Source organism: Hemiscyllium ocellatum, chromosome 3 (genome assembly GCF_020745735.1).
Source record: "Hemiscyllium ocellatum isolate sHemOce1 chromosome 3, sHemOce1.pat.X.cur, whole genome shotgun sequence".
NCBI classification, from domain to species: Eukaryota; Metazoa; Chordata; class Chondrichthyes; order Orectolobiformes; family Hemiscylliidae; genus Hemiscyllium; species Hemiscyllium ocellatum.
Genome location: NC_083403.1, coordinates 98534699 through 98546821, shown reverse-complemented (window position 1 = coordinate 98546821; position 12123 = coordinate 98534699). Strand labels below are relative to the sequence as shown.

At 38.3% G+C, this 12123-nt stretch overlaps 1 protein-coding gene across 5 annotated transcripts in view; it reads left to right on the top strand.

Annotated features, from left to right (window-relative positions):
- phf3 (PHD finger protein 3) overlaps nt 1–12123 on the top strand; it is a 165918-nt gene that overhangs the window by 18956 nt on the left and 134839 nt on the right. For 2 of the 5 annotated variants that reach the window (XM_060851976.1, XM_060851951.1), the window contains exon 3: nt 8540–8652. The exons of the other annotated variants lie outside the window; for them this stretch is intronic. The gene's annotated coding sequence lies outside the window, so the exon portion shown is untranslated. The remainder of the gene's footprint in view (nt 1–8539; nt 8653–12123) is intronic. 5 annotated transcript variants of the gene reach the window in all.

Genomic DNA, 12123 nt, shown 5'->3' with positions numbered 1-12123 from the left:
GCAAGAGTCAGTACGGAAGAGGAACCAGAAAAAGAAATTCCAAAGATCTCGAGGCCAAGGATCACCTCCACGTCATAGAAACACTGCCAAGTTTATGGTCAGACATGTGACTATAGGTTCTGGTACATCAGCCATACGAGAATCCACAGAATCCATGATCTTTATGAATTTCCTTGGTCAAAAATCATATTCGTTAATGAGCGATTGCTGGTGGTGATAGTACTCTAGTTATTATTTCACCAAAACTGTATCTTTCTTTATCCTTAGCTTTACAAAAGTGATTGGAAGACAACATGTGTTTGCTGTCTTACTTTTTTGCTTTGCTTGTCTATTAATTTCCTGTCACTTATGTAAAAGGATCATCTAGGTCCTTCTGAATTCCAAATTATTTTAGTCTCAACTTAAAAATAATATTCTAATTTCCTATTCTTTCTACTAACCTTGATAACTTCATACTACTCAGCATTAGGTTGCATCTGAAATGTTTTATATACTCAACATTATGTTACACCCCAAGGTTTTCAGATAAAGGAATGCAGATGTGTATCTCATGAATTACAGCTCATGTAACCTGTTTGCTCCTACTTTGTTTTCTGTCTGTTAACCACACTGCAGACCCTGATCTAAAAATGCACAGCAACCTGTTGTGTGGTCTCTTATTGCACTGTTGTTTTGACACTTCAAAAACGCTAATTCTATCCACCCTGTTCCCCTTTAATAAATCTGTATTGTTTCTGCCCAACCGTACAATTTTCTTAGGGTCTTATCACTGCATCCCTGATTAGATTGTCCAACATTTTCCCTTCTGATGTCAGTCTAACTGGTCTACTGCTTCCAGTTTTCTCTGTCCCTTCTTTCTTGAGCAGCAAGTTATGCAAGCTCGTTTCAAATCTATGCAGGCTAGCACATTCTCAAGAATTTTAAATGTCCAAAACTCATGCACCTGTTCTGTCTATAGCAGCTCGTTTTCAAATCCTGTGGTTAATGCTCATATGATTTGTTAGTCTTCTATCTCCTTTTGTTTTGAGTATTTTCTCTACTAAACATTTCTTTAACTTCCTTCTTGGTAGCTTGTGCTCCCCTCTATTTGAGAATTTTTATTTCTACTTGGTGACATGCCTCAATTTCCAGTGTGCCAAATTTGCTTTAGCTAATCTCTTTTTTTTAATGTATTTACAACAACTTTTGCAATCTGTTTTGTCTCGCTAGGATATGCTCATTTTACTTTCTCTTGGTAATCCTTTTGAATTCTATAATCCTTCCAGTCCTTGGATTTACTACTTGTAGCAACATTAGAAACCATTCCTTGAGTCTTAATATTATCTTTGACTCCTTGTTAGCCATTGGTTGATTGCTTCTCTTATGAAATTTGTTTTATTTCTGAAAAGGAAGTATTTACTACATTTATTTGCTTTTATTAAATTTGACAAATTCTATATTTTTTAAACATTTACAATTTGCTTTTGTACCATTTTATTTCAACTTCTCCCTCACCCAGCGCAGCCATCTGAGCTGTGTACTGTTTTTATTTGTTCAGATTTAAGATCCCAGCTTTGGCCTTCACACAGTCATTCTGAAGCTAAATAGGAAATTCTATTATGTTGTTACTCTTTTTCTGAGACTTTTCTTTAACATAAAGTAATTAATTGACCCTGTCTCATTTCAAAATACTTGAGTGAAAATAGCTTGTTCCTTGACTATTTAATGCAGAAAATTATCCTTAATGTATTCCACAAACTCATCCTTGCATTTTTACTGTAAATTTGGTTTGCTCAGTCTGTGATCACTCCCTTTCCCTGATTACATGTACCTTTCCTTTCTCTGATTTTGTTTTACTGAAACTGGGCTTATAAATGACTCTTGGAATTATTTTCTACACAATGTTTCTTATCATGACAAGTATTTGTTCTACAACTTAATTTTCAGAGTTAAAATCCTTTATCTTTGCTTTTATCCCATTCTTCATTATCAGAGCTTTTGCTTTCCTTTTACATTTTTCCTCCAGGAATATTTAAATTCTTACCTTGGTCAAGCTGTACCTGTGTCTCAGTAATGACAATTAGATTAAATTTCTGTTACCATCAGATGAGGAAAGGTGAATCTGCTTCCCTCTGGTCAATCATTTTGGTTGGCCACAACAAGGATTTTGTGTTCTTTTTAGCAAAGCTATACCATTCCAATTAAGATGCGGCTAACTCCTTCACCAGAAATAATAAGGAGCCAATTACAAGATTTTCCTGAAAGTGCAATTTTCAGAGAAACTTATGAAGACGTATTGTCACTTGCATGTTATCACCATAGTGCTTAAATATGAACTATCAATTTCAACTTTGATCATCTGATTTTAGTGTCCAAGTGTGCTGATCCACAATGGTTTTAACAAGGAAGATAAATGGATCTAAAACTGGCTGCAGCAATCACCTGACCATTGATTGACAAATTCAAGATTCCAATGTGGAGTGAACAAAATTGTCTGAACTGGAACCTAATGATTTTACCTAGACATTGAAAACAGTTAACTCAGGAATTAGGAAATTCGTACTTTTACTTTACTCTTGTATGAAAAATTGTATATATTGGACATCAAAGTTATCCATCTTGGAATGAAAATGATGTTAGACTTGGGAATATGGAAAAGAACTGTATTTCAGTAGCTATATTTCTTTCCTTTTGTGTTCCTTCCCTTTCTCTTATCCAACCTTTCTTTTGCTCTCTATCCCTACCTTTTCTCTCTTTTTCTGTCTGCTTTCCTTATTCTATTTATCTGTGGCTTCCTGTAAACTCCCTCTCAGAATTGCAGAATTATTGAGGTGCTGTAAGAGGGCATTTGGTAACTTTACTGGCTGAGCATTTTCACTGTGCCAAATTCATGCCTTTTTCTTTGGAACCCTGCACATTGCATAACTGCTTAAACAGTGTGCTCTTGAATGCCTCAATTGAACCTGCCTTCACCACAATTCCAGGTGGTACCTTGCACAACGTCTCTGTTTTCTTTTCCTTTTCTCCTTCTCTGCCCTCCATTCTTCTCACTGTCTCTCGTGTTCTCGCTGTCTCGCTTACTGAGTCATAGAGCCGTACAGCATGGAAACAGTCCATCTCGCTTCTGTCTTTGGAGGTGATCTGTTGATTAAAGCAAAACTGAGAAATCCACCCATTCCGAACTCAGTTGTACCTATGAATTTTGCTCCTGGTGACGATTAAATAACCGTGCTCTCAGATTTAAACTTCTCACCAGGACTAAAAGAAATTTGAAGTTTTAATTAATTTATTTTGCTTAAAAGTGTATTCCTGTATAGGTTATGCATCTTTATATAGTGTGTTATCACTTTCCTTGGGGTTGGAAAGTAGCCTATCTCTATCTTTCACTTGACAAAGTCTTGAAATGGTTTGCTTAATTTGAATTAGTACTAAGTTTTAATTGAAATGTGGTATAGCTGTGTGCTGAAAAGCATTTAATGTGTATAGACAACTAAGGGTGTTTCAAAAAGGAAGCCGATTTCAGCCCTAGTTCAAACGTAAGTGATAAGGAGGATGCGGTTTAAAATCCTTAGAAATTCTTGGCACTTGTTTTAATCTGAGACACTGTTGTTTCATCGATTCTTCTGTTTTCAACAGTCAGAAATATTTCAGTTGTTCTTTGAGCTCTCTCTGTTCTGTTGTTTCTTTACAATTAGTTCTGTTTTTCCACCTGATGAGCAGAAGTGGATGCATTCTTCAATTCATTTAGCTTCAAATCGACGTCCTTACTCTGCCAAAAGTGGCTCCTTGAAATATAGCTGGTTTGTTTATTTCAATATCTGAGTTCTTTTGTTCCAAATTTTATAATTGTATATTTTTTTTGTCTCCATTATGTAAAGCTTATCAAACAGTTATAAATAATAGTAGCAGATCAGGGTTTCTTCACACCTGGCTAGTTTGTATTGTCTTTTGATTCAAAAATGTTAATTTCAGTTTAGGCAATTTTCTTCATTCTATGTAGTTTCACAAACTGATCTGTACAGTCAGCTTGATTATTGAGGCCACTTTTTATCTTTAAATCCATTTTAGTCCATGGAGGTCTGAGCTTCCAGATATTAAAATCTGATGAATGGAATTTGCAAATGGACAGTCAGTATCTTATCACTGTGATATCCCGTGCTATTTATTCATCTGTTTTTGTTGGGAATGTTTCATGTATTCAAATAAAGAGTGCAATTTGTTAGCTGACATCTCACCACCCTGCCAACTGGAATAGTTCACTGGCCAGATTCTTGGCACCCCTCCTCACTGGCATTGCTGCAATTTTGCAAAATACTAATATTGTCAGTCTGAAGTGATTTCAAAAGAACTGGTTGAGACAATTTTGTGTTTGCAGTGAAAAGAGTTAAAGATGGATAGACCTTAAGCCTTAGTTGCAGCTTATATCAAAGCCTGTTTTTGTTTGATTCCTGCAATTATTCCAAACTAGTGTTTGCTGATAATTGGTGTCACTTGTAGTGTACCAATCTGTTCACAGCTATACCATGTAGAGCCAAATCGTTTAAAGGCATGTGTGTGAAATTAAACAATGCATAGATTTCTGTGTGAGGTGTCAATAGACACGGCATTTGATTTACTGGTGCTATCTGATGTCAATGCAAGGCATATTCCTTAAATTTTTGTTTAGCAAAGATATTATGTTTTCCAGATTTTAAACTAACAACTGATCTAGCATCATCTGACATTTGTAGGAGAGTATTCCAGATGTCTACCACTTTTTGTGGAGAACTACTTTGTAACATCTCTCCTGAATAATCTAGCTCTAAATTTTAGATTATGCTCAAATCTCCAATGGAAATAGTTTGTCTTCATTTTAAGGCAAATGAGAATTTAATTTTCTTTGAGAGTTTTTGGAACTTTACCTCTATAGGTGGTAGGAACAGTCTTAATATTATTATGATTTGGAGATGCCGGTGTTGGACTGGGGTGTACAAAGTTAAAAAATCTCACAACACCCAGGTTATACTCCAACAGGTTTAATTGGAAGCACACTAGCTTTCGGAGTGACGCTTCTTCATCAGGTGATTGTGCACTATCACCAGACTCTTGGCACTCCGAAAGCGAGTGTGCTTCCAATTAAACCTGTTGGACTATAACCTGGTGTTGTGTGATTTTTAACTTAATATTATTAGAGATAGATAAAAGTTTGATAAGCAAGGGTGAAAGATTACTAATAAGATGTGGAGTAATTTAATCAGCCACGATCTTATTGAATAGTGGAGCAGTTCAACGAGTTTAATGGCTTGTTCTTGTTCTTAATTCATATGTTTTGCAGTAGTTGATCCATCACCAAAAAGAGAGAGGGGCAAAATAGATTTGTGGATTTTCTGCAAAGAAATACACAATTGAGATTGTATATTATGAATATTAAACATTAAAGAAAGATAAAAGCACAGTAAAGTTTTTTCACTGATTAAAACTAAGCACTTTTTTTTTAAAAGTACAATTCAGTCTGTTCCTTTTTGATACTAGTATGTTCTGTGATTAACATGTTGATGAACCAAAAAAAGGGTTTGTGCAGGGACAAGTATTATCAAAGTTGATGAGTGGAGATCATCATCATTGTTATTGAGCAGCCTGTGATCAGAAGCAATTGTATTTGATTTAAAATTTGCCTGAGATGATTTAGTCCAGGGTCTTCAAATAAACACATAGGGTCATGATGTTTTGTTATGCGAGCAAATACTTAAATGAGTTTGATAATGCGGGCAGTAGAGTCCTATTGGCTGTGTTCAGGAAATGTTTAGCTTTCATGGTTATAATTTTATTTACACCTCTGCAATTATAGTTCTTGGCAATACATAGATTCTCAACAGTGTGCATATGTTTCACATGTTGGCTTTTATTGTTCAAATGCTTGTAATTGTACCAAGTTTGGGCTGCCATATCTGGATCTGTTATCTTGGGAGTTTCAACTTTTTGACCTTACATTCTTATGTTCCTTAATAAATTAAGGATAATATGCAAGAATGGTGCGTTGGAACGTGGATCTATAAACCAAATATGAGTAAACTATTAGTTGTACCTAATGTAGAAGCTGTTGTTATTGACTCTCTATTTCTCACTTGGCCATGGCTAAAAATTTGGAATCAAACCTCATTTTGTAGAGTGGTGGTGCCTCATATATTTAATGCAGCATTGTAGTCATTCATATTAAGTTTTATTTAGCAAGATGAAGATCAAGAGGGGTATTAGAAGTCAGTATTGCAGATCAAATTAATTAGTCATAGAGTCATGCAGCACACAACAGACCCTTCATTCCAACTCATCCATGCCGACCAGGTATCCTAAACTGAAGTGTTCATGTACCTGTTCAAATGTCTTTTAAATGTTGTGATAGTGCCCTCCTCAATCACTTCATCTGGCAGCTCATTCCATGCATGCACTACTCTGTGAATAAGTTGTCCCTCAGGTCCCTTTTAAACTCTTTTCCCTTTCATCCTAAACCTGTGCCCTCTAATTTTGGACCCCTTACCCTTGCAAAGAATACCTTGGCTATTCATTTTAGTTATGCCCCTCAGGCTCTGATGCTCTGGGGGAAAAGAGGCCCAGCCTATCCTGGCCTCTCCACCTATCTCATAGCCTTCAGTGTCAATAATGCCCTTGTAGCTTTTTCTGTTTAGTCCTTTCTAGTTTAACGACATCCCTGCTGTAGTAGGGCAATGCGTATTGTACGCAGTATTCTAAAAGTGGCTTCACCATTGTCTTGTACAACCGCAACATGATGTCCCAACTCCTATACTCAATGCTGTGACCAATGATAGCAAGAGTGCCAAACGCTGCATTTACCATCCTGTCTACCTGTGACACCACTTTCAAAGAATTATGAACCTGCATCCCTAGGTCCTTCTGTTAAAAACACTGTCCAGGGCCCTACGATTAACTGTTGTTCTGCCTTGCTTTCTGTTAGCAAAATGCAGCACATGGCATTTATCTTTGGACTTCTCTGTCCAAAGTCCCATGTAACATTTTATAAATAATATTCTTGGATGAGAATTAGACTGATTAGTTGCTGATTTAACACTTTGTCCTCTGGATTATTTTAGTTCTTCACCTTGTTTATTTGGCGTATATTGAAATATGAGTTTATATTCAGCACCAGCACGTTTTTTTTTTGGGATCCTTGAGAGCTAAAATGAGACAGTCGTCCATTTTGTTATTTTGGGAAGGGACCAGGTTAAAGAATCTAGTTCTAAATCAATTCTAAAGAACTTATAATTCCTGAAATTGTTGTGAAAAGCAGTAATGTTTCTCTGTTGTGATCAGCCAACTCTACATAAATGATGCCAGCATTGAAACAAGAGTAGACTATTTGGCATCTCAACCCGGTTTATTTGATGGAATAATGGCTGATCTATGACCAAATTTTTTAGAGACGTCTCTGGCATAGCTTATCTCATTGAATAGCTGCTTAATTTTCGGATAGTCAGTTCCTTCAATTTAAAATATTGTGCAACATTAATAACCCAGAAAGCTAAGTAAAGCTTCAAGAGAATTTGATTTTAAATTACTAGGATGAGAACAGAGAAGAAACATCATAGTTTTAGCACTTTGATATTTTGCAACTGTCCTCTGCTAGCGTTGTACTGTCTTTAATATGTGTTAGAAAATGGATCCCTAGGGGATATAAGAAAAAGAACCAAGTGGAATAAAACATCTATTTTAATATTAGGATTACATGGTATTTTTTGAGTAATGCATAACCAAATGTTTAATGGCTAAAGGTTCACACAATGATAGTGACTATGGTCTAAGAAAGTTTTCAAAGAAAGTGCTTGTTTTGGAGTTAAAACAAAAGCAAGATATCTCTTAAACAAGTACTCTGTTTCTTTTTTAAACAATGTGATGTTTTTGAGCACATTCTAGCATTCCACTTGCTGGGCCACTTGTTGATCAAATTAATCTGTTCAAAGGTTCACACACTTCTGGAACAGGTGAGAACTGAACCCAGGCCTTCTGGCTCGGAGGTAGAGTCATAATCACTCTGCCCTTTTGGTGGCGTTAGTCATGGTGAGGAGCTGTCCAGAAAACTTCAAATCTGCCTGACAAATCTGCTCTCTGAGTCCACCCCTAAAAGTGTACCACAGCTTGTTTTGCATGATGCATAGAATCGGAAAAGCAATTTAACTAGAATTAGAATTTGTGACATTTTTGCTTTAATCTGGAATGAGAGAGGTTCTCTCACTGATTGACTGCAGTTGAATAAGATCTGATTGCCTTCTGAGAAAGAATTTAAAATAGTGCTGTTACAGAAATAATCCATTGCAAATGAGCCAGTGCTATACACATGTATGCCATGCTACATTGGCACTATATTGTGTAAATTTAGTTTTCCATTTCCATTGAGAATTGTGCTGTATATACTTCAAGGCTTCTTTCCTCCCTTTAGTGTAATTATGTTTTAAGGAAAAACAGAACTATTGTTGTTTTACATTATTAACTACTTTCCCCTACATTTCCCTTTTGAAGATTTACTTTCATTTTGAAAAAAAGGGTGTTTATTTTGTTCCTCTTGTTTCAGAAAAGATAGCTGAACTCAACCAGTGTTGAACCTTCATGCAAAGCTGAACTCAACCATTGTTGAACCTTCACGCAGAGCTGAACTCAACTAGTGTTGAACCGACAAGTGTTGAGGTCAGAATAACCAATCAATTAGTACTGAACTTGTATGCAAAACTGTTGAGATCCAGTGGTTAAGATGCTTATATTTTATGTTCGTTCTTGGGATAATGTTCCTCTTCTTGATTCTTTGCTCTCTGCATTGACAAGATGTCTTAAGTCATTGTGTAGAAGGATCTCTTGTGATGTCTGGTGCTGTAACCTTAACTCCTTACTTTATCCCTACCTTTTTAAGGTTGCATTACTTCTGTTGGCATTTTGGCTGTTAGGGAAGTACGTCTTCGATTTGAGGTGCCATTGAGTTTTGCTAGAACAGAAAGTATTTGCTGTTGAGATTGTTTGAATATGTCCTCCTCAGTCTCAGGTAGTTTCCAACTTGGACGTTTTCTTTATTGAAGAGACTTATTCCAGAGAATTAGCTCTGACAAGCAGACTACATTATTATAAAACAAAGAACTGCGGATGCTGGAGATCTGAAGCACAAAACAAATTGCTAGAGAAACTCACCAGGTCTGGAAGCATCTGTGGAGAGAAGCAGAATTAACGTTTCAGGTCCAGCGTCCTCCTTCTGAACATGTCATGAACATAATTAGTGCAAATCAAAGCTATCACTAGTTTGGTCATTTGAAATATCCTTCTATAAATGCTATCCTTGGGAGTTGGGTATGCAGTCATAGAGCATTTCCAAACTCAGGATTGATTTCTGTTCATGGTTTTGCTGCATTGATTTCAGCATTGTTAGCTTGTGAAATAACCACACAGAGGATGGTTTCCACCACCAAGTTACCTTTATTAACTAGTACACATTACACTGGCTGCGGCAGCTAGCTCGGAGTATGTCCGCAACCGAAAAGATTCTATTCTGAGTTTTTAAAATTTTATTAAACAATACGGTTTACAAAACAATTAACACTAACAGTTGTATACAGAGAAACAACAATTTACAAGGGAGAGGAGCAGCAAAACCAGACCCCAAGCCCCACCATTCAACCAGTTTTCAGGAAAATGAGGACTAACCTCAAATCCCAAAATATATGTCTCCTCACAGGGAAGTGACCCCGTGCCACGGTGATGAGCGCTGAATCCTAACCATTAGATTACAAGGGAAGGCATTTCTGTGTTATATTTTTATATTAGATTCACTTTCTTTTCCCCCACACTATGCGGTAGTGCTATCTGAGTTATATTGGTCAGCTAAGGCTTTCCTGATTGGCCCAGTTTAACAATACCAAATTAAGAACCTCATTGTCAATGAGGACCACCTGATTCCAATCACGACATCACCCTCTCACCAACAGGTTGGGATATTGGCCTTGTTTTTTGCTTGTAGTTTCTGATGCGACGTTTTCACCCCAGGTCCGGTTACTCTGACTCACATCAGATATGGGTGGTGTACACGGGACCCTTGTGGCCAGAACATCTTGGGAGAATTTAGTCCTCCTCTTCCGGTGGTAATGGTATCAAGGCTGTGTCCATTTCAGACTCTGAGGCTACCTTGATACTAAATGGAGGAGGACACACATACGGTTTCTGACAGGCCTCCTGTTCTGAGAGTCCAGGTATGTTTTGCTCTTGCCCCATTTGCGAGGTTACAGCTTTTAAGTGATCAACATGTTTGTTCAGGACTGTATCACCTACCTGAACTTGTAAGTCATGGGACCTTACCACATGTCAACCTGCCTTGTAACCTTGGAGGATCATGTCCATGGTTCTGGCACTAAAACTTGTCCCCTGAATTAAATTCTCTCTCTTGCTTAGAGAGACAATTTGGCCAACATTAGCATTCCTGATGTCATTTCACCCACCCCTCCATCAGGTCTGGACTCCACCTGGATCCCATCAGCAACTCTGCTGAAGCTGTCCGTGTTGTGTGTGAGGTAGTCCTACAAATTGAACTGGAACAGTTTGGTCGCAATTGATGCTGTAGGCTGCTTCTTTAAGCCTGCCATCAGTGTTTGAATTGCTCTTTCTCTTAGATTATTGAACAATGGACCATATGGAGCTGTCCATTGGACCTTAGGAAATGTTTGAATTCCGTGCTGACGAGTGATGTCCCATTGTCTGTGACCATTATTTTCGGGAGTACTTGTATCACGAACGATGCTTGCAGCTTCTCAGTTATCATCCGAGTTTGCCAAATGGCTTTATGCACGTCCAACCACTTTGAACGGGCATCCACAATGACCAGGAACATTGAGCCGATGAAAGGGCCGACATAGCCGACATGCAATTGAGTCCGGGGTTTATCTAGCCTTTCCCACGAAAGTCAGGGTGTTGATGGTGGCAGCTTTTGTCCTTGTTAGCACTCTGGGCACTGCCCAATCAATGCAACTATGTTGGCATCCAACCCTGGCCAACAGACCTAGCATCTTGCCAGCATCTTCATCTTGGAAACCCCTGGATGGCCCTGGTGGAGTTCAGCCAGTACCTGACAGCAATCTTTACTCTGGACAATCACCCGGGCTGCGGCCAGCCAGCTCAGACTCAGTCCTCACCACAGTAATGTGCCGTCCTCTATAGTGATCTGGTCTTGCTGGGTCCAAAAAGGTTTCGATATGGTTGCAACAGCTCTTCTGTTTCCCTGATTACCACCAGCTGTTTCAGTTTTGCTAGGACAGGATCTTTGTCCACAGTTGGATACTGTCTGTGGTGACTGAAAGGATGTCCAGAAAGTTTAAAACTAAAATTGACTTTTCCAGGGTATGCACCATAGGTGGAGTATCTACCAGTGGGAGGCAGCTCAAGACATCTGCGTTAGCCATTTGGCTTCCTGGATGGTGTTCTAACTTGTATGTGCTGAGAATGACGGCCCAACGCTGAATTCTTTTGGAAACTATGAACAGCAGCTCCTTGTCTTCCCTCAGTAGCTCTAGCAGGGATTTGTGGTCTGTTACAATGACAAATTCTCATACCTGAAGGTAGTTCCATACACCAAAGCTGGCTACTAAACCTTTCTTCTCTCTCTGGGCATACTTGCATTCAGCATAAGACAGAGTCTGGAAGTGTATGCTATCGGGCATTCCTCTCATTTGGGCCACCGGTAAGCAATACTACCTTGATGCTGTACAGGGAGGCATTGCTTGGGATCGTAATATGCCAACACACAAGACAATAGCTGCTTTTTTGCTTCCCTAAGGGCTGCATCTTGGCTACATGACTATTTCCAAGGTTCACTCTTTTTCAGTAGCAGGTGTCAGTGTGCCAAGATGGAGGCTAGGTTACATGTGACTTTTCCATAATAGGTTCACTAACTCAAGGAAAGACTTAAGCTCTGGTTCAGACGTGCAGGGCTCCTTTGATCACCCTCACTTTCTCTTCTAGTCTTTTCGATGGTGACCTAAGTAGGTCACATGGGATACCAGGGACACACCTTTTTCCCCATTTAAGGTGTACGTCCACCTGGAAGAAACATTTAAGCACTATGTCCAAGTTCTTCAAGTGCTCTTTATTGGTCTTCCCTGTTGTTAGCATGACATCCAGATAAAT